The sequence below is a fragment of the Vombatus ursinus genome, unplaced genomic scaffold (assembly GCF_900497805.2).
Source record: "Vombatus ursinus unplaced genomic scaffold, bare-nosed wombat genome assembly UNPS02014830.1, whole genome shotgun sequence".
NCBI lineage: Eukaryota > Metazoa > Chordata > Mammalia > Diprotodontia > Vombatidae > Vombatus > Vombatus ursinus.
In genome coordinates this window covers 30,516,873-30,538,762 of record NW_020954608.1, presented here as the reverse complement: position 1 = coordinate 30,538,762, position 21,890 = coordinate 30,516,873, and the positions used below count along the sequence as shown (strand labels likewise).

Below are 21,890 nucleotides of genomic sequence, written 5' to 3'. Positions count from 1 at the left end.
AACCCGTGCACTAAACGGCCCGACGTGACCCAGGAAGCCCCCAAACACCTAACCGGGACTGGGGAGGGAGGGGGCTCGGTGTTGAGCTTCGGAGACTGTTCCTTTAAATCTCTTGCTCCCGGACTGGGCAGGTGGGAGGTGGTGGCTAAGTCGGGCCGCCCGCCCGCCTGCTTCTCAGTGTCATGCAATGCGCATGGGTGAGTGCTGGGTTGCTCTGCGGCAGCTGCGGCTCAGGGACTGTCGGCTGAAAGCAGGAGAGCTCGACCAGCGCGGCGCAGGGCAGCGCAGCTCCGTGCAGTGTGCCCAGGGCTCCCTGGCTCGCTCCCCGCCCAGCACCTGCTGCCCCTCTGACAGCGGGGCTTCCCACTGCCCCTCGGGCAACAGCTAGGTGAGTGAAGACAGACTGGACCTCCTGACGGGGGGGCTGGACTGAACTGGGGGGCTGGAGTTGTTGGTGGGTATATTAGTGTGTGTTGGGGGTAGGGGGAGGAGTGTGTTGTTGGCCCTGATCGCTTCTTTCCAAGACTTTTCTACCAGAAATTGTATTTAGGGTTTGCGTTAGGAAAATTATTTTACATCAATAGATTGAAGAAGAATCGGACCTGAAGTCTATTCTGCTCTGTCCTCCTCCCCCTCTCCACTTTTCCCCTCCCTTTTCTTCCGATCTTCCCCCTTTCAGCTGTTTCTTCTCTTCTCTACCTCTTTTCCTGCCTTCTTTTCAAAAGTTCTGAGTGTGACTGACAACTCCTTTCCTCCCTTTCCCTCCCCCAAATCGAGGAAAGTCTGTTTGCTGAATTGAATTGAATTGAATCCGTGTGTGAAGGGGACTGAGGTGGCATTTTCCACTCCAAACAAGGAAACTTGTCTGTCCTTTGGGATTTTGGGGGTTCGTGGCAACTAGCTGGGGACGCAGGCGGGACGGAACGGGGCGGGGGGGGGGGCGCTGTAACTAGGAGAAGGTGTCTCTTACTAATAATCACTTCTCATCCCTGATTTTGCCTACCTATACTTCCGTTGTTGCTTCTCACCCATTATTTGCCCTCTTCACCTTAGCAATTCATCTTACGTGCTCACCTCCCCAGTGAATGCCTGATTATTCCCTCTCTCCTTCGTAATCTTCAGAATCTGTCTGTCTTGTTCTCTGAACTTTATCACCTGTTAAACTTAGCTCCAGAATTAAATGATCAGTAGCTTTCCTTCTCCTCCCCATGGCTAGTAATTGAATCATACCCAAATGTTTTGGATCTGCTATTGAGCCAGTGTGGGAAGGATTAAAAAGGGGAAAAAAAAGTGGCTATTGTGGGACAGCTTAACAAAAGGCAATAAAATAAACTGCAGCTTTTCAGCTCACTGGTTTTTCAAACTTTCCCAGTATTGTTTGAGCCTGAATTTTGTCTTGCTTTTCTCCCTCTCTGGAAGAACCACCCTCAGAAAGCTTTAACTGTCTGCCAAGAATAGTATGCAGAAACAGAAAACTTAACATGAGCAGAAGAAAACATTTATCAGTAGAAGGGATTTGTGTTCTGTTATGGGTTCAAGTTGTTTTTGGTGACTGCATTTCTTTATTTACCTTATACCCTGCACTGCACACCCCACCCCCCAATCTTTAATGTAGCCAAGAAAGGGGGAAAAAATCTATTTATCTGAAAGAAATAAGGTAGGAGATATACCAATACTAAGTATATGCATGGGGCAAAGTTCTCGAAGGGGAAACTTTTCTCGGGTTTTTTTTTTCTCACTTTTTAAAGAGTGTAATCACTGTGCTTTGTGCCACAGAGCAATAGGCAAGTTTCCGTCCCGGGAATCTGTTTTCGGTTTGAATACAACTAGTTGTGTTCCCCAAGAGGAAGGGGTCTTTTTAATTTGTGAAGTCAATGTACAAATACAAACCATTTCCCTTCTTATTTGAGATAAGGTGGGAAGGATTGAAAAGGTCTTCACACCCCTTGCTGGAATGGAGAGTATGAAAGTTTCTGTGTTTATTACCTAAGCTAAGGCTACAATAGATTAATCCCTTGGTATTAAATGAGTACCTGTTAACAACTCCACAAATGGACTTTCTTTTGGGGTTCCTTGATGTGTATATGTTTGCTGCTCCCCCCCACCACTGACCCTTTCTTATGTCCAAAATGACTAAAGAGGGAGGAAAAAAGTTAAGGCAGGAAGAAAAAAAAAACTTAGAGAAAACTTTTGGGGTATGTGGGGAGGTAGGGGAGGTACATTAACTTTATTGTCGATTGGGACGTCTGAATTGCTGGATTCAAGAACCAAACTGTCAAAGGAGTGCTACATGTGTCTGGCCCTCTTCCATATAGGTGTCTAGACAATCAGTGTGTATGAGTCAAACTCATGAAGCCTTTATCAGGTGCTGGAGGCACCTGGCACTGGCCCCTGAGTTCTCACAGACACCTATGCAGTCTGAAGTTGGCACCTGATATTTACTCTAAAGGTAGCTGGTCATCTCTAGGAAACATCAAAAGATTAAGATGAGCAGAAATGGAGAGCAATAGAGGGAAAAGAGAGTGGTAAGGGGGACGGTATCTTCAACTAAAGGTGCAAATACATCATATACATTGAATATTTGAGCCCCTCCTGTGTGTACAGCATCATGCTAGGCGTTACACTAATACCAGTGTAGAACCTCATTACCAAGTCCTTTAATTACTTTAAAGGTGAAAGCCATCCTTCAGGTACCCTTTTATTATTTCAAGGAGGAATCCTGCTATGTTGAGACATCTGCCAAGGGTTTGAATCAGGCTTCCAAGATGATAAGGACCAGGTCTCAGTTTCTTCTCCTCATCAATGAAAGTTGTGGTGGTAGCTGCCTTGGGTGCTTGTTGCATCCTGGAAGTGAGGTAGCAGCTCTACCCCATCTGAATGGCCCCTCTTCTTGGAGTCTAGGGAGCATTTCTTTGGTTGCTCCTACAGAAAAGCTTCCACTGTCCATAAATAGTAGTTGAGGCACTGAGAAGAGCAAGAGCGAAGAAAGACAGAATCTGGGTACCTTATACACCCTGATTGTCTAGCAAAGAAATGCAGGTTCAAGGAAAACTGTAACTGGAGTCATTAATGCTGCTCTTCTCACTTTTCCAGACTTACTGCCTTCATCTTAAAGATACTGTGATTCAGTATGTTTCAGGAAAGTGTTGGGATTTGTAATCTGTGTAATCAAGGATGATACTAAGGAGCATGTAATACAGAGTGAACAGTCTGCCATTCAGTCTTTACAAAATGTCTCCAGGTTCTGTGAAGAATTGATTTTCCTTTTGCATTGAATTTATTTTAAGGGTTTTTAAAAAATACTTTTTGTTTTTTACACCCTAGTCATTTTCCAATACACTCCTCTACTCCCCACATCACCTCCCACCCCACACAGAACATTTCCCTGAAAAAGAGCGAAAAGATTCATCAAAATCAACCCATCCAGTCACTGACTCTGATGGCACAGACAGCAGTAAGCATCCATGGTCTCCCACCACAATATTGAAAAGAGAGAAATTCATCATCATCTCTTCTCTGAGGGCAGGAGTTGTTTGATTTTTGTCTTCTATCTCTGGCCCTTAAATGCTTATTGAATGGATGAAAGATTGGTCATTGCATTTAAATCTACATCCAGATGCCTATAGTAGGATTTTTTTTGTGTTAGCAAAATAATTTCCTATATTGTTCCCCAGTTGTGCTTTTTTTTAAACTCTCTGTTCATATAAGTACTTCCTTTGCATTAGATTTATATCAGCATCCACCAAAACTTTTTCATATGTAGAGTAAAAGTGATCATTACTATAGGGTACTTTTTTATGTGTTATAGTATTGCCTTTCAGATCACCATTTAAAAAATTATTATTAGAAAATAATCAACAAGTGTTTCCATATACAAAGAAGGCCTGAAACGAAGGATTGAATATGAAATCATGACTCAGTTACAGACAGCTTGGGTGTTGGGGTTTGTTTTTTGTATATATTAAGTTTAACATGATAGTATCAACGTTGACTAGCTTATCTGTGACCCATTCTGAACTTCCTTCTCTGTGTATTTTTAAAAGTTTTGTTTATACTCTTTTTTCTTTCTTTTTTCGCATCACTATCACAAGCTTCCCTTGTAACAAGTATAGTCAAGCAAAAAAAAAAAAGTATTGGACTTGTCTGAAAATGTATTTCTCAATCTTCACCAACAGCCAGATCATGATCCCTTCTCCACCAAGAGGTGGGAGGCATCAGCCTTCTAGATTAGTCAATGTATTGATCAGAGATGTTACTGCTTTCAATGTTGTTTTCATTTACAAGGTTGTTGATCAGATCACTCTTTCTCTTTGTCACCAACTGTTATCTTTTTGTCCTCTCTCCATATCTCAAACACACACACACACACACACACACACACACACACACACACAAGCACAACCATTTCTCCCAGTCATTTGTTAATGTGATTGCATCATCATTTGATTCATCAACCTCAAGGAACGACATGTGCTTTATGTGTGATGGTCTAGTATCAACATTATGGTTGATTTTTGTTGCCTATTATTGTTTTCTTATATAGTTTTAGTCATCACCTATATTTTTCCTTTGGTTATTATGCCTTCTTCACTCTATATCACCATACAAGCCTTCCTATGTTCTGAATTCTTCATATACTACCATGTGTTCAGCCATTTCTTCCTCTTTGGGCACATACTTAGTTTCTACCTTTTTGTTACCCCAGATCTTGCTACTATAAATGTTTTTGTACATTTATGTCTCTTCTTGCTGTCAGTAATCACCTTGCCATATACTCCCAGAAATGGGATTACTGGATGAGAGTCATCCAACCTTTATTAAGTGCCTGTTCTGTGCCAGGCAGCATGCTAAATGCTGGGCGAACAAAGGTGGGGGATGGGGGGTGTCCCTGCTTTCAGGGAGTTAACAGTCTAATGAGGGAGACAACATGCAAATAACTATGTACAAGCAAGATATGGGCATGATAAATTGGAAATTATCTCAGAGGGAAGGCACTCAGATTAAGGAGGAATGAAAAAGCCTTCTTGCAGAAGGTGAACTTTAGGTGAGAGACTTGAAAGAAACCAGGAGGCAGAGATGAAGAGGGAAAGAGTACCAGTCCTGGAAGATGGCCAGTAGAAATGCCTGAGGTCAGGAGATTTAGTGCTTTGTGTAAGGAAAGAGCAAGGAGGCCAGGGTCAATGGATCAGAGTCAATAGAGGCCAGAAAGGTATAAGAAGACTAAAAAGGTAGGATGGGTTTTGGAGCCAAACAGAGGATTTTATATTTGATCCTACAGGTATAGGGAGTCGGTGAAGTTATTGTGTGGGTCAGATGACCAGACCTGGGCTTTAGAAAGTTCAATCTGACAGCTGAGTGGAAAAGGAACTGGAATGCAAGGAAACTTGAGGCAGGGGGACCAGGCAGCAGACTCCTTCAGTAGTCCAGGTGTGGCCTGCACCAGGGTGATGGCAGAATCTGAGGAGAGAAGTTACAAAGGTTAATACTCAGGACCTGATCACTGATTGGATATGGGGGAGGGGAGGTAGGGTAAGAAAGAATGAAGAGACAAGGATGACAGCTAGGTTTCAAGTAGGGGTGACTAGAAGGTTGATGTTTCCTTCTACGGCAATAGGGAAGTTAGGAAGGGAGACAGGTTATGGGGAATAATGAACAATTTAACAGTTTTTCTTGCATAATCCAAATTGCTTAACGGAGCCGTTGGACTGAATTATAACCCCTCCAACATTACTTGCTCCTACCTTTTCCAGTCTTTGAAAATGTGATGGGTGTGATGCCTCATTATTTTAATTTGTATTTATCTTTTTATTAGTGGTTTGTGAAGAATTTTCAATTAGTTGTTGATCTCATTTCTTCTTTTGAAAACTGTTACTATCTTTTGACCACTTTATCTTAAGACTAGTTCTTTGTCTTAGTGCCTTTGGATATCAGACTTTTACCAGGGAGATGTAATGCAAATAATTTTTGCCTAATATGTATATTCTCTTTGGACTTTAGCTACAGGGATTTTATTTGTGTAAAAAAAAAATCTTAATTTCATAGAATTAAGTTGGTCTATTTTTTTCTCCTCTAATCTCTTCTATCCTCAGTCTGGGTATGATTTGTTGCCCTATCAACAGTTGTGCAAGACACTACCTATCATTGTCTGGTAATTTTTGTTAAGGTAATAGCTTACCTTTATAAAGTGCTTTCACACATTCTCATTTGCTGTACACTATACAGATAAAAGTATTATCTCTATTTTACTGTAGGATCTGAGACACTTAAGGGTATGACTTGCCCAAGGTCATATTCATAGTAAGTGGTGGAACTTGTACCTGTGTATTCTTTCTATAACACCCTACTGATTTTCTATCCTATCAAGATTTGGAGAGCTTAAAGAGTTTACACTATAGAGTGGGGTAGAGATTAGGAAATTAGTTCTTGTCTCTTCTATAATGAATCAAGAAGAAAGTCTAGAGATGTGCAAATATATTGTAAATACTTTTGGAGAGGTATCAGGAAAAGAAAGGCATAAATACAAACATTAGAAGGAAACCCCTGAGAATGTCAGATATTCAAAAGGATCCCTGGCTCCTGGATCTAGAACCTCATTCCCACCTCTTGCCCCCCTTTTCAGGTTCGCTGCTCTATACCTCAATTTTTTGATATCCAAAGTAGGCATAATAACATTACCTACCAAACACAATTTGTCCTCAACAAATATTGGACCATGGACCCAATTTTCAATAACGCAGGCTGACCTCACTGACTTAAACACTTAAAAGATGATTATAACATGATTATTTGTGTGCTGAACCAAAATTGTTTTTTTTAATTGTTGTTACTGTTTTTGTTTGTTTGTTTTTACTTCCATTAGTGTTTTAGTAATGTTCCCATGGAACAGAATTAGAAAGAGACATCTAATTTTAAAAAAAGCTTGACTTACCCTTCAGGTAGAAAAAAGTCTGCTTTTTGTTTTTATCACGAAACCTGAATTGTACATTTAATTCTTTCGTAAAGGCACTGCAAGGTTAGTCAAATGGACAATTTATCTAAATCTTACAGGCTCATTTAAACTCCTGCAGTATGAGCTCCTTGAGTGGGCTCAGGGATTTCCCTTTTCCTTGTATCCCCAGTTCTTGGCATAGTGCCCAGCATATAATAAGTACTTAATAAATGCTTGTGCATTGACTGTTTTAATGCTATATTCTGATTTTGTTGAGTTTTTTTAAACCATATCATAGATTCATAGCTTTAGGGCTAGAAGATACCTTCAAGTCCAACTCTTCTCATTTTACAGATGGGAAACCGAGGCAAAGAGAGGTTAAGTTGCCTTGAAGGCCATTAGTCCAGGTAGTAAAGCTTTTGAAGCAGCTGAAAGAGCAACAGTCAAGCAAATCTAACTGAGCAAGTACTTATTGATCATCTTCAATGAACTGAGTACTAAAGGAGAACACACAAAATTAAGCCAAGCCTCTGTCCTCACAGAGTGTAGAGGGGATAAAACCTCCCTGCTCTTCTAGGAACAAACCACTCCATTCTCCCAATACTGCATGTTTTTACTGGGTGACCCCCAGGCCTGGAACTCTTTCTTTCCTCATTTCTGCCTCCTTACTTCCCTGGCTTCCTTCAAGTCCCAGCTAAAAATCTTACCTTCTACAAGATGCCTTTCTGATTCTTCCTTGATATTAATGCTTTCCTTTTGCTGACTATCTCCAATTTTATCCTGTCCATATCTTGTCTGTACATGGTTGTTTGCATGTTGTCTCCCTTGGGACTATGAGCTCCTTGAAAGCAGGGACTGTCTTTTGCTTTTCTTTGTATCCGTAGCCCTCTGCACCTTGCCTGGCACATAGTAGGTGCCTAATAAATACTTGGTGATTTGTAAATAAGTCCAGAGAAGCAATGGTGCTTGTTGAGCTCTGCTTGGACATAGGTTTCGGTGTTGGCCAAAGGCTGAGACATACACATTATATACCAATGCCCCTAACTTTATTAAATTCTGTAAATACCATTGCTAAGTGAGTTATTAAAGCCAGATTTTGTCTATTTGTGCTTTTTAGTGTCTTAGAGAAAAGGACTATAAAACCCAAGATGGAAAACAGCTTTTTTGAAGAGTCCCTTACGTTCCTTCCAAGTGAAGTCTAGTAGATGGCAAAATGAGTAAGACCAAAAAATGAATAAAATATAAATTACTGTGAAGAAAAAACAAACAAATCCAAAATGGTATAATTATTATTCCCAATTAGAATGGCTACTTTTGTCTCCCTCCTGTTAATATTATTGTAGTAGGAGAACAGAGTTATTTTTATACTTTTTCTAAGAAAAAAAAACTTACACTGACAAATTGACTTCCCCATAAATAAGCTACTTTGATGTTCTAAGTAGTCTGTGGATTTGTTATCTCATATAAAATGTCAAATGAGTTAAGATGGTAAACAATAAAAATTTGAGATGGGTACCTTGCAAAGTTTTCATGAAATTGAACTCTGAAGTCAGCACAGTTCCTATTGGTGCCCTTCACATTGCTTTCTATTAGGTCATGCTTTATTATTCTAAGAGACTTAATCTTCTGAAGTCTATCCTACCAGTTTGGAGGTTGAGGTTTAACTTTAGGAACAATCATATGTCTAGATCATTCTCTTAGCTGACAGTATGCTCTTATGAAAAGACCTCTTCCCTATGGGTCTGTTAACAGCCCAGACTACTTAGTTAAAGCCTTTGTACTGATCTGTTTGCATTAAGCAAATCAATTACTTTTATGTGATGTGGTCCAAAGTAAATTACTGGCCCCACGTTAACAGCTGGAGCTTTTCACAATAGAGGGCCAACCTAAAAAGCAAACTCGTTTCTCTACATTGTTTAGAGATCTCTTTTCAGTAAACCTCTTTTTCCTTCTAAATGAAAGCTTGGTATTGTTCAGAGCCAATACATTTGCCAGTCTTTTAAAAAATGTTTGTTCAATACTCTCAACTGGGTTCTTGCACTTCGAAGAACATGAATTTTTACTGAATAAATTCCAAGGGGAAAATGTAAAGTCCTATGAATTTATATTGGTTCTACTAAGGTTAAAAACAGAGCAAAAACAACTCAGCAGAATTTTTACTTGCTTGATCCCCACAGTACTGGAATAGAGTCCTGGCATACTTAGGAGATATTTGTGGAGGTATTCTTTTCTTTTCAAAGTTTACTTTTCTTGAATATCAAGAAATCCAACACAAGGAGTAGAAACCCCAGCGTATTAGCATTCTCATTTTACATAAAACTTGTTCATTTGCTCCTATGCCAACTTTTAGCTTACCCTTTTGCCATTTTGATTAATTATAATATAACCTAGTATATATAAAGTGCATATACCTGTCTAAATGTGGATACGTGCATATGCACATCAATATTTAATTCAACAAATGTTTATCGAGTATTTTCCATATGAGAAAAAGTGTACTAAGCTACTGAGGGCCAGGACTGTCTCACTTTTGTACTTATATTGCCATTAACTAGCACAGTGCCCGGCACCCAGTAGGTGCTTTATATCCGTTGATTGATAGTGAGTATTGTTGATACAAAGATAGACATTCATATTTATTATATATACTTTTCAATTTAGCATCTGTCAACTTTGGCAGGGTTTATATTATATACATATACACACACCCACACATAAAGTATGTTTATATGCTATATATGTATACATACATATATGCATATATAATCACATGAAGTTGACATGACACATATACACACAGAAAACATGAAGTTGTGTTATAAGTGTTTTCCCCCACCCCCTTTGTTGTTTCTTCTGTGCGATGATCAGCCTAGCTTAGTACAGGGAGGCTTATCATTAGTAGGTTGCCCACTAGACAATGAATGCTTTGGCCATGGTAACTTATGAAACTGATGAATAAAAAATCAATTTAATCTGGTAGGGTCCTCTTTGTTTTCTGCAGTGAGTGTTGTAGAATGGCAAAAAGAGGGGTGAAAAATGATAAGAATCAGGGCAGCTAGGTGGCACAGTGGATAGGGCACCAGCCCTGGAGTCAGGAGGACCTGAGTTCAAATCTGGCCTCAGACACTTAACACTTACTAGCTGTGTGACCTTGGGCAAGTCACTTAACCCCATTGCCTAGCAAAAAAGAAAAAAGAAAGAAAAAAAGTGATAAGAATTGAAGTTTTTAAACCATCTTTAAATCTTAACTGTTGGTACCCTAAATGGAAGATCTTTGGGACAGCCTAGGTGAGGCAGTGGATAGAGGGCTGGGCCTAAAGTCAGGAAGACTCATCTTCCTGAGTTCAAATCTGGCCTCAGATACTGTGTGACCTCAAGCAAGTCATTTAACCAGTCTGCCTCAGTTACTCATCTGTGAAATGAGCTAGAAAAGGAAATGGCAAGCCACTCCTGTATCTTTGCCAAGAAAACTCCAAATGAGGTCATGAAGAGTCAGACATGACCCAAATGACTGAATGACAACAGCAAATGTGCCAGGCATTGTGCTAAGTGTGTGTGTGGGGAGATATATAAAAGAGAGGCAAAAGACAGTCCCTGCCCTCAAGGAGTTTACAGTCTAATAACAAAAAAATGTGCAAACAAAGGGAAAAGGACTCACATGTACAAAAATATTTACAGCAGCTCTTTTTTGTGGTGGCTAAGAATTGGAAATTGAGGGGATGCCCATCAATTGGCAAATGGCTGAGCAAGTTGTGGTATATGAATGTAGTGGAATACTATTGTTCCACAAGAAATGGTGAGCAGGCAGACTTCAGAAAAACCTGGAAAGACTTGCATGAACTGATGCTAAATGAAGTGAGCAGAACCAGAAGACTGTACACAGTAACAACAACATTGTTTCCATGACTGACTTTGTTAGACTTAGCTCTTCTGAGCAATGCAGTGATCTAAGACAATTCCAAAAGACTCATGATGGAAAATGCCATCCACGTCCAGAGAAAGAACTATGGAGTCTGCATGAAGATGGAAGCATACTATTTTCTCTTTCTTTTGTTGTTTTTTGTTTTTTTTTTCTTTCTCATGGTTTTTCCCTTTTGTTCTGATTCTTCTTTCAAAACATGAGTAATGTAGAAAGGTTTAATATGATCATACATGCATAGTCTATATCAGATTGCATGCCATCTTGGGGAGGGGGGAATGGAGGGAATAGAGAAAATTTAGTACTTAAAATCTTATAAAAGCAAATGTTAAAAACTAAAAATAAATTTAAAAAATAATTTTTTTAAATATGCAAACAAATATGTGCAAACAAGCTATTTACAGGATAAATAAGAAATAAGTGAAAGAAGGAAGGTACTAGAATTAAGTAGGTTTGGGTAAGGCTTCCTGTAAAAGATGCAATTTTAGCTGGGACTTAAAGAAAACCAGGGAAGCCAAAAGGGAGAGTGGAAAGAGAGCATTCCAGGCATGGAGGACAGCCAGGGAAAATGGTTGAGAGATGGAGTGTGTTGCAGGCCAGTGTCACTAGATTGAAGAATATATGGTGAGAAATAAGGTATAAGATGACCTGAATGCCAAACATGGTATTTTGTTTGATCTTAGAGGCAGTAGGTAACCATTAGTTTCCTGAGTGGGGTGGGGGGTGGGGGGAGTTGATATGTTCAGACTTGCACTTTAGGAACATCTGCACGGGTGGCTGGAGGATATATTGGAATGGGAAGAAGGGGCAAGCACACTCCCCAGTAGGCTACTGAAATAGACCAGGAGTGAGGTCATGAGGGTCTGTACCTAAGTGGCGGCTGTATCAGAGGAGAGAGGGGAGGCATAGTTAAGAGATTTTTCAAAGGTGAGATCAATAGGCCTTAGCCAAAGATTAGATATGGGGAAGTTAGTGATAGGATAGTTAGGAGATAGTGAGGAGTTAAAGATGATTCCTAAATTGTCAGCCTGAGGGACTGCAAGGGTGATGTCGCCCTCTGCAGCCACAGCGAAGGTAGGAAGTGGGGAGGGTTTGGGGGAAAGATCCTGAGCTTAGTTTTGGACACATACAGCACTCTGATGCTGCTGAATCTCACCCCTGCCCTTGCCCCTCACTGTCCCATCCCTACCCTCATTTGAACTGAGCCTTGAGGAAGAGTTAGAGATTTCACGGTGATGAGGAGAGAGACTATTCTATGCATACAGGACTGCCTAGGCAAAGGGATGGAGGTGGGAGATTGTCACATTCCTAACCGATGAATAAGCTGATTTGGGTGGAATGTAGAGTTTGTGAAGCAAATGATATGAAGTAATATGAGTCTGGAGAGATAAGATGGAGCAATATTATGAAAGACAACGTTAAAATTATATACCTGGCCTTTGTTTCTTTTATCAATTGACTAACAGAAGACATTCAGAAAAAATATTACAGAGGAGCATGACTGAAGATTAGAAGCACTATCAACTCACAAAAGAAATCTGTTCCATTCTATGTCTATTTGTTATCCTCCTCCTAGTTTCACCTATAAGTGTTCTTGGAATGATCTCATTTGGTTAGGTCAGACACCATGTTTGACTACAGTCTTGTTTCCCTCTCCACTGCCTTTTGTTTTGTGAGTTGATATTGAATATCCTCTTCAACCATGCTACTCTGTAATGTTTTCCAAATGAATTTGGACTCATCCAACACTAGATCGGCCCGTTCTGCCTGTTTGGAAGTGTGATCCAGTGTTTGTTGGCTGAGGTGTTCTCTGGGCTCCTGGGGCCTTTTATTGTGGGCGCCTTTCCTTTGAGTTGAACTTTTCTTGGCTTGTTTAAATAGGCAGGGTGAATTTGTAATTTCAAAGCAGTATCTTCTCACCTCTCACCTTCGAATTTGATAGTGATTTTTGATCTTTGCTTTTAGCCAGTCTATATACAGGAAACTCATTCTGAAATGACTCCTACTTGCCATCTTGTATTTATTAATATGGACAATTTCTCCTTATGTGATCAGTGCTTCCTATGGCTGGTATCTACTGAATCTTTTTAAATGTTTTATTGAGACTTTAAAAAAAAAATCACTGTCTGTTCCCAAAGATAACAGAATTTAAGCTCCTCAAGACGAGAGACTGTTTCATTTTTGCTGTCACGTCCCCAGCTTCCAGAGCAGCGCCTGGTGGATGACAGGCAATTAATAAACGCTTGTTGACTGATTCATTAATACCCTCCCTGTAATAGTAGAAAGAGCACCAACTCTGACTTCAGAAGATGTGTGTGGGTTCACGTCTTCATGTTTATGATCTATGACTCCTTGAGGAAATTCATGTAACTTTCTTAGGCCTCAGATTCTACAACTATATAATGAGGGTTTTGGCCTGTGAGATCACTTCAGCTCTGGACCTATGAAACAAGTACAGCCAAGCCTGACAAAGTAACACACTGGCCCCCCAACTCTTCTTAAAGAAAATCTTTATGATACATGGGTGAGAGGCTTCTCAGTAATCCATAACTCTTGGATCTCGCATTTCTTTACTGTGTTTTCTGTCATTCCCAACCTCATTTTATTTTTAAAATTTTATTTATTTATTTTTAATTTTCAACATTCACTTATATAAAATTTTGAGTTCTAAATTTTTCTTCCTCCCCCCCCCCCCCCCGAGGTGGCATGCAATCTGATACAGGCTATACATCCAACCTCATTTTAAAATGTCATTTCCACTTCCTCATATAACACTTGAGGTATTGAGGTGTCAGAGTCCAATTGTGGTATTCACTTCATCAGTGATGAGAATAGGTCACCAGAGAAATGCTGGAAAACCTGTTCCATTTTTTGCGTATATTAGTTGTTGTCTTTCTGGTTTCATTTCTAAATACTCTCATGAGGATCTGACTTTGTTCGGTTCTAAGCCAAGCTTCCCATCAGCTTGTTTTCCTCTCCACTGCTTTTTGAAAAGGTGTGGTTGGGTTGAAATTTGCACCGATAGAGGCAGCATTTAAACCGATGAGCTTACTTATTCATTGACAAATGGGCCAAGATAGTAAGAGGCCTTCTTAGCCAGAATGGTTCCCTTAGAGCAAACCATTGTATGGTAGAGTTTCAAAAGAAAGGTGGATATATAAGGTGAGGCCTGATGAGAGAAGGTACTATTGGAGGTATTTTGTTCTTTCTGTTCTTTTGGATACTTTCCTTGACAGTATATTTTGGAAAATGGAAAAGATGTGCCAGCTGTGAAATGGCCATGACACTACAGGTAAGCTGAAATTTCAGAAAGAGTTTTGAATAATTTCCAGTTCCATAGTTACCGAAGTGCTAGTGGTTTTCCTTTCTTGAATTGAGACAAAACTCTTCGAAGAAAATGGATGGTGACAATAGGAGTGATTTTTTTTGTTTCTTTGCTATGTCAGCTGTGTATATATTATCGAAGAAAGATGGGGTTTAGCAAATCTTGGATAAAATGAGGAATTTGATCTTAAATGGGAAGGGGGTAGGGAAGGGTTTGAGTTCTAAATAAATACAGTCAGTTGGGATAACTAAAGTAAAATCTAATTCACTTTATAAAAAATTATTTTCTAGAAAAAATGGAAATTGAAAATTCACCTTGAAGTTTTCTGATGTTTTACTGAATTCAAATAACAGGAAATAAGCATGTCAATGTTTCCCCTCTTCCCCTGTTTTTTTTAACTAATGAATTAGGATATGCCCAAAATGAAAACACAAAAGGCTCACAAAAACAATTCATCAGTTAACTTTCATTTTACAAACTTGCCATTTCTGTTAAAAGTGCAGTATCATGTAAAAGTGGAACAACATGCCACAGTTAGAACCATAACAAAAACATTGTGTAAGAAAGTGAGAGCCCTACCTTAAGTAAGCTCTTGTTTCACTACTACTGAAGTGTCACATAAGCAAAAATAACATTAAAGAAAATTATTTCACTATTTCCCCCCCACACTCACATTACTTATGTACTTGGAAAAAGCCACTTATGATAAAGCATCGTAACAACACAGAAACTATCCTTATTGTAAAAGACTTTCATGTCTAATGTATAAGAAGATTAAGATTAATTGTCATCTGACTGTCATCTGCTAGAAGCTATTTTGATGGAATCCCCCAGTAGCTACTTAAAACATAACATAGAGGACATTTTTTTTTTAAAAAAATTGTTTATTTTCCTAAGCTCTTGGATTAAATCTTTCCTAAAATCCCTGTAAGGATGAAAAGGGGGAGAGAATGACAAAAATCAAATAGGCAGTAGATGAAGACAGTTATAAAACTTTATGGCTAGAAAGGGATCTTAGAAACCATCTCATCTGAGCCCCTTACCTCTACAATGAAGAAACTGAAGCAAAAGTGACTTGCCCCAAGTCATAAAATGATTTAAAGTCAGAGCCAGTACTCTTACTAGGAATGGTACTACCCAGACAATGTCCTTTTCATTACAGACATAGTCACTCAATTCCAGTTCACTGGCCACATTTATGTAATAACTCTTATAGTTATAAAGTGATTTTACTTTTTTTTATGTGATTCTTACAAAAACCCTGTAAAGTAGATAGTGCCTGTTATTATCCCCATATCTCAGATAATAAAAGAGAAGCTCAGAGAAATTGTGTCCTTGGAAAAATTCCCCAGCTACTGAGGGGCAGTCAGACATTGAACCTCTGATTTCAGTTCCAATACTTTTTCCACTGTACCATACGGCTTCTATAATTTATAGCTTGAAATGGAAAAGGGGAAGCTTTTCCAGAAACTGTTCAAATTTCCATTTCTTCTTTAGTTGAGCTGTCTCTGCCTTGAGAACAAACATTATTACTTTCTTTATACCATGTGCCAAGACTGAGGGCATAAGGCTATGGGGTAAATGCTGGACTGTGAACAGCAGAGACTAAGAGTTGGAGTCCCTAAACCCTGACCTGTACCTACATTTCTGCAGTTCTCTTGTACAGAATAAACACTGGCCACGATTAAATTACACTCTCTTTTCTAAGTGTTAGCCTAGACACCTGGGGCCTACTTAGTTCCAAGTCACCTGGATTAAGACAAATTATCTTTTCTATTAGTCAATCCAACTAAAGACTAATTTATGGGGACCATGATAGCTATCTTCAAGTGTCTGAAGTGGCTGTCACATGAAAGAAGGATTAGATTTGTCCTTCTTGGCTTCAGAGAGCAGAATTAGAGCAAAGGTACAGGTCTGCGAAGGGATAGATATAGACTTCATTTCAGGGAAAATTCCTAATGATTAGAGCTCTCTGGAAGTGGAATGGACTGCATGAGGAGTTCATGGGTTCCCCCTAACTGGAGGTCTACCAACAAAGGCTATGTGAGCACATTTTTGATACAATGGAGATTATTTGTTCAGGTGTGGGGTGGACTAGATCAGGGTTTGTTTGTTTTTTTTAGTAATTTTTTCCCACAGTTATATGTAAAGATTTTTAACATTCATTTTAAAAGAATTTTTAACATTCATTAAAATGTAATTGAATTTTAAAATTTAACATTTATTAAAAAAAATTTCTCTTTCTCTCTCCCTCACCTCTTCCCTCCCTGAGATGGTTAACAATTTGATATAGGTTATACATGTTCAATCATGCAAAAGATATTCCCATATTAGTCATGTTATAAAAGAAGACACAGACTTAAAGGAAAAAAAAAAACACAAAAAATTAGTATGCTTCAATCTGCATTCAGACTCCAACAGTTCTTTCTCTGGAGGTGGAAAGCATTTTCCATCATGAGACCTTTGGAACTGTCTTGAATCATTGTATTGCTGAGAATAGCTAAGTCAGTCACAGTTGATCATCTTACAGTATTGCTGTTACTGGGTGCAATGTTTTCCTGGTTCTGCTCACTTCACTTTGCATCAGTTCATATAAGATTTTCCAGGTTTTTCTGAAATCCTCCTGCTCATCATTTCTTATAGCTCAGTAGTATTCCAATGAACACAACTTGTTCAACCATTCCCCAATTGATGGGCATCCCCTCAATTTCCAGTTCTTGGACACCACAAATACAGCTACTCTAAACATTTTTGTACAAATAGGTCCTTCCCCCACCCCTTTATTTGTAGATCAGGGGTTCTTAATTGGGAATCTATAAGCCCCCAAGATCTGTGTGGATCAAAGGGCCCCTGAGCTTAGATGGGAAAAAAATTACATCTTCATTTTTACTAAGCTCTCACTGAAATATAGCATTTCCTGCAGTTTGGAATTTAAGCAACAAATATTATTCTGAAAAGGGGTCTACAGACTTTACCAAACCATCAAAGGTGCCCAAGATGCAGAAATGGTTAAGAACCCCTGGCATAGATGTTGTCTAAAGTTCTTTCCAACTATGATTCTGTGAAAGAGGCTGTGACTTTGTTTAAAACTGTCTGTGGATAAATTCGAGGTAGGTCTTGCTGGCTAGCAGTTTTTCCTCCATGCACAAAGACCAAGAGTAAAACGTACATAATGCAAGCTGCTCCCTGAAAGAGAAATCTATCTTTTTCACACAAGTCTTCTTCCAGTGATGTGATATGAATACAAATCATAGAATGTCTAAAGAAATGAAATTGCAGGTAACCCAGTGGACAATGGGAAGACAGCTGTAGTGTATGGAATTAGGATTACTATTCAAAAAGTCATTGTTGGACCTCACTGCAGCGTGATGCAATGAAAAGAACATCTGGATTTTGAGTCAAAGGACTAGGTTTGAATCCTAGCTCTGCCATTCATTGTCTCTGAGTCATGTAATCTTGTGGGCCTAATTTCCTTATCTCTAAAATTGGGGCCAGAGTGTTCCTTGCTATGTCCTAGCTTACCTAGCCCCTAAATCACTGATCCTAGTTAAAAAAAAAAAAAAAAGATTCAATGTATCACAAGTCATTCCCCAGTTGATAAATGGTCAAAGGATATGAACAGGCAGTTTTCAGATATAGAAAATAAAGCTATTTATAGTTATATGAAAAAATGCTCTAAATCACTATTGATTAGAGAAATGCAAATTAAAACAACTTTGAGGTACCACTTCACACCTATCAGATTGGCTAATATGACAGAAAAGGAAAATGATAAATGTTGGAGAAGATGTGGGGAAATTGGAACACTAATGCATTGTTGGTGGAGTTGTGAACTGATCCAACCATTCTAGAGAACAATTTGAAACTATGCCCAAAGGGCTATAGAACTGTGCATACCCTTTGATCCAGCAATACCAGTACTAGGTCTGTATCCCAAAACGATCATAAAAAATGCAAAAGGACCCACATGTACAAAAATATTTATAGCAGTTCTTTTTGTGGTGGCCAAGAATTGGAAATTGAGGGGATGCTCATCAACTGGGGAATGGCTGAACAAGTTGTGGTATATGAATGTAATGGAATACTATTGTTCTGTAAGAGTGATAAGCAAGCAGATTTCAGAAAAACATGGAAAGATTTATATGAACTGATGCTGAGTGGAGTGAGCAGAACCAGGAGATCATTGTATACAATAATAGCAACATTGTGCAATGATCAATTTTGATAGACTTAGCTCTTCTTAATAATCCAATGATCCAAGACAATTCCAAAAGGCTCATGATGGAAAATGCTAACCACATCTAGAGAAAGAACTATGGAGTCTGAATGCAGAGTAAAGCATATTATTTTCACTTTTATTTTTTGTTTTCTCTTTCTCATGGTTTTTCCCTTTTGTTCTGATTCTTCTTTCACAACATGACTAACGTGGAAATATGTTCAATATGATTGTACATGTATAGCCTATATCAGATTGCTTGCTGTCTTGGGGAGGAGGGAGGGAAGGAAGGGAGGGAGAAAAATTTGGAACTCAAAATCTTAAAAAATGAATCTTGAAAACTATCTTTACATATAATTGGAAAAAAATACAATTAAGGAAAAAAAAAAGGTTTAATGAATGTATCAGTTTTTTTCCTCTCTCACTCCACCTCAAATTTCTACATAGATGGGGTCAAGTTATGCTATTCTAGGGCTGACTAGGCAAAATTATAAATCAGTGGACATTTGCCTTCATTGTTTTTACTCCTTTTAAAGGTATCTGTCCTGGGTACTTCTATCATCTGGACCTGCCCTCCATATTCTAGATGGTCTGGATTTATAAATGCTATGCCTTCCTCCTCCCCTGAAGTTCCTGTGGGCTTTATCTCAAGTCAGGATCTCTGTGCCTTAACTTTCCACCATGCCCTTGTTGGGGGCAGCTAGGTGGCAAAGTGGGTAGAGTGCCAGATCTGGAGTCAGGAATATTTCCTGAATTCAAATCTGTCCTCAGACACTTAGTAGCTATGTGATCCTGGGTAAGTCAGTATACCCTGTTTACTTCAGTTTCTTCATCTGTAAAATGAGCTGGAGAAGGAAATGACAAACCTGTCTACTATCTTGATCAAGAAAACCCCAAATAGGGTTCCCAAATAGTATCAGACACAACTGAACAACATACAACATGCCCTTGTTAGTGTGTCAGTGGAAAGAAGGATCTTCACTTGATTACTTTCCCAAAGTTGGTTTCCTTCCTCTTTCCATCTTTAACAGAAACCACTCCCCCTCCTCCCAAACCATTCTGTACTAACAGAACCAGAAAGAAAGAGATACTTCAATCCCTTAGATTACCAACACCATGGAATTTTTCTTTTCCACTTTAAAACATGAGATGCTGAAGAAAGTCAGGAAGCTGTCATTTTGTTTGCCCATACTACTATTCCACAATCTTTTTGTTTAAGTCTTGTTGACTAGGTGGCCCGTTGGATAGAATGCTGACCCTGGAGTCGGGAAGAACTGACTTCAAATCCAGCCTCAAATATTTACTAGCTTGTCTGACCTTGTGCAAGTCATTGAACCTATTGCCTCACTTTCCTGACCTGTGTTTTGGTTGTTCAGTTTGGTTGTTCTGCTTCTACTTGTAAAGTAGAGATAATAATAAGCCCTATCTGCCAGGGTGGTTGTGAGGATCAAATGAGATAATATTTGTAAAGCATTTAGCACACTGTCTGGCACAGTCAATAATATGATTTGTATTCATATCACATCACTGGAAGAAGACTTGTGTGAAAAAGATAGATTTCTCTTTCAGGGAGCAGCTTGCATTATGTACGTTTTACTCTTGGTCTTTGTGCGTGGAGGAAAAACTGCTAGCCAGCAAGACCGACCTCGAATTTATCCACAGACAGTTTTAAACAACCCTTTACCACCCCTTTTGAGGTTTTCTTGGCAAAGATGCTGGAGTGGGTCGACATTTCCTTCTCCAGCTCATTTTACAGATGAAGAAACTGAGGCAAACAGGGTTAAGTGGCTTGCCCAGGGTCACACAGCTAGGAAGTGTCTGAGTCTAGATTTGAACTCAGGTCTTCCTGATTCTAGGCCTAGAAGTCTATCCACTGTGCCACCTAGCTGCTTCTACTTGTAAAGTAGAGATAATAATAAGCCCTATCTGCCAGGGTGGTTGTGAGGATCAAATGAGATAATATTTGTAAAGCATTTAGCACACTGTCTGACACAGTCAATAACAGTCAATAAATATTGATTAAGCACCACATGTGTTAGACACTGTTCTAAGTCATTGGGGACATAATATGAAAAAGGAAGACAGTCACTGCAGTCAAGAAGTGCACAGTATAATGGAGGAAGACAAATACGTAAAAGGCTGAAAAAAGGAGGGGGGAAGGTACCTGTGAGGGAGGGGAACATGATGGAGATGTTAGAAGAGCAGCAGAATAGCGCAGTTAGGTAAGAAATAAGTATCTGAGCTGAGCTCTCTCCTTAAATGGAGATTTGAGAGTTCATGGCTCCACTCACTCAGAGGGACAGAAAGTAGTGATGAGGTGGAGCACCTCAGGTGAGGCTGATGAGATCTTCCGAATAATAAGCTTCGTAGGACATTGGGGAGAAGTCAGAAAAGTCCCGGAGTGGTGCAGCCAGGTGAGACGTGTAAGAATATGATAGGTGCCATATAAATACTAGCTATTAAGTTTCCTATGATGATAGTACCAAATCTCCTCTGGTATCTTCTAGCCTTACTTTATGCACTCATAAAATAAATAAATCACCTTGTCTCCTACTTGAATGAGAAGTGTGAATGAAAAAAGAAAAGTGTGTTTATTATGCATTTACTGTGTGCCCCATACTATTTAAGCACTGGGGATAAAAATAAAAGCAAGCAAGATAGTATTTACCCTACACCTTCCTAAAAGGAGCTTACATTCTGATATGGGCAGACCACAGCTACAGGGGAACTCAAATTGGAGGGGGGGGGCAGGGAACAAAGAAGGGGATGGAGGCCAGGGCATGGCTTGGAGCTGGTCAGGAAGGTAGTGGCCTGATTCTGGGGAGAAATATCAGGAAAGATCACCTATCAGCAGCCTGGACTCTGGGGAAAGGAGATAGAACGATCTGATCTGAGCTTTATCAGTTCCCTTCTTCTATACTTCAAATTTCTATTTTTCCACCTATCTTCCCATATTAGAGGAAGAAATGGCCCTACTCCTTCCTGGGGCTGACCCCTCCCCTCCAGTGTGCCTTTGATCCCATCCCCGCCTGCCTTCTCCTTGCTTCGTCAGTCATATCCTCTCTCAAAAGTATTTTCAACCTTTCCTTCCCCTTCATCTACAAATATGTTCAGATCTCCCCATCCTAAAAAGACCTTCCTGAGCCTACTATCCCCACATATCCTTTATCCTTTCCTTACTTCCCTTGACAAAACTAATAGAAATAGTAATCCACATCCAATGTTTCATCTCCTGCCCATTCTTCAATCCCTTGTAAACTGGCTTCCATCTAGACCACTTTGCTGAAATTGCTTTTTCCAAGATCATCAGTGACCTCTTAATTGACAGATTCAAAGACCTCTTCTCAGTTCTCATACCTTTGACTTCTCTGTAATATTTGACACTCTTTGCCCCACTTCTTGAATGGCTCTTCATTCTTCCTCCTCTCATACCATTTCTTCCTTCCGCCTTTTCTTCCTCTTGCTCACAAAGAAGGCATCTTTCAAAGTCTTGCCACCATAC

General features: G+C 39.4%; 1 protein-coding gene across 1 annotated transcript in view; it reads left to right on the top strand.

The window, feature by feature from the left end:
• The first annotated feature begins 270 nt into the window (after positions 1-270).
• PROSER2 (proline and serine rich 2) overlaps positions 271-21,890 on the top strand; it is a 71,392-nt gene continuing 49,772 nt past the window's right edge. The window contains exon 1 of the mRNA XM_027838635.1: positions 271-388. The gene's annotated coding sequence lies outside the window, so the exon portion shown is untranslated. The remainder of the gene's footprint in view (positions 389-21,890) is intronic.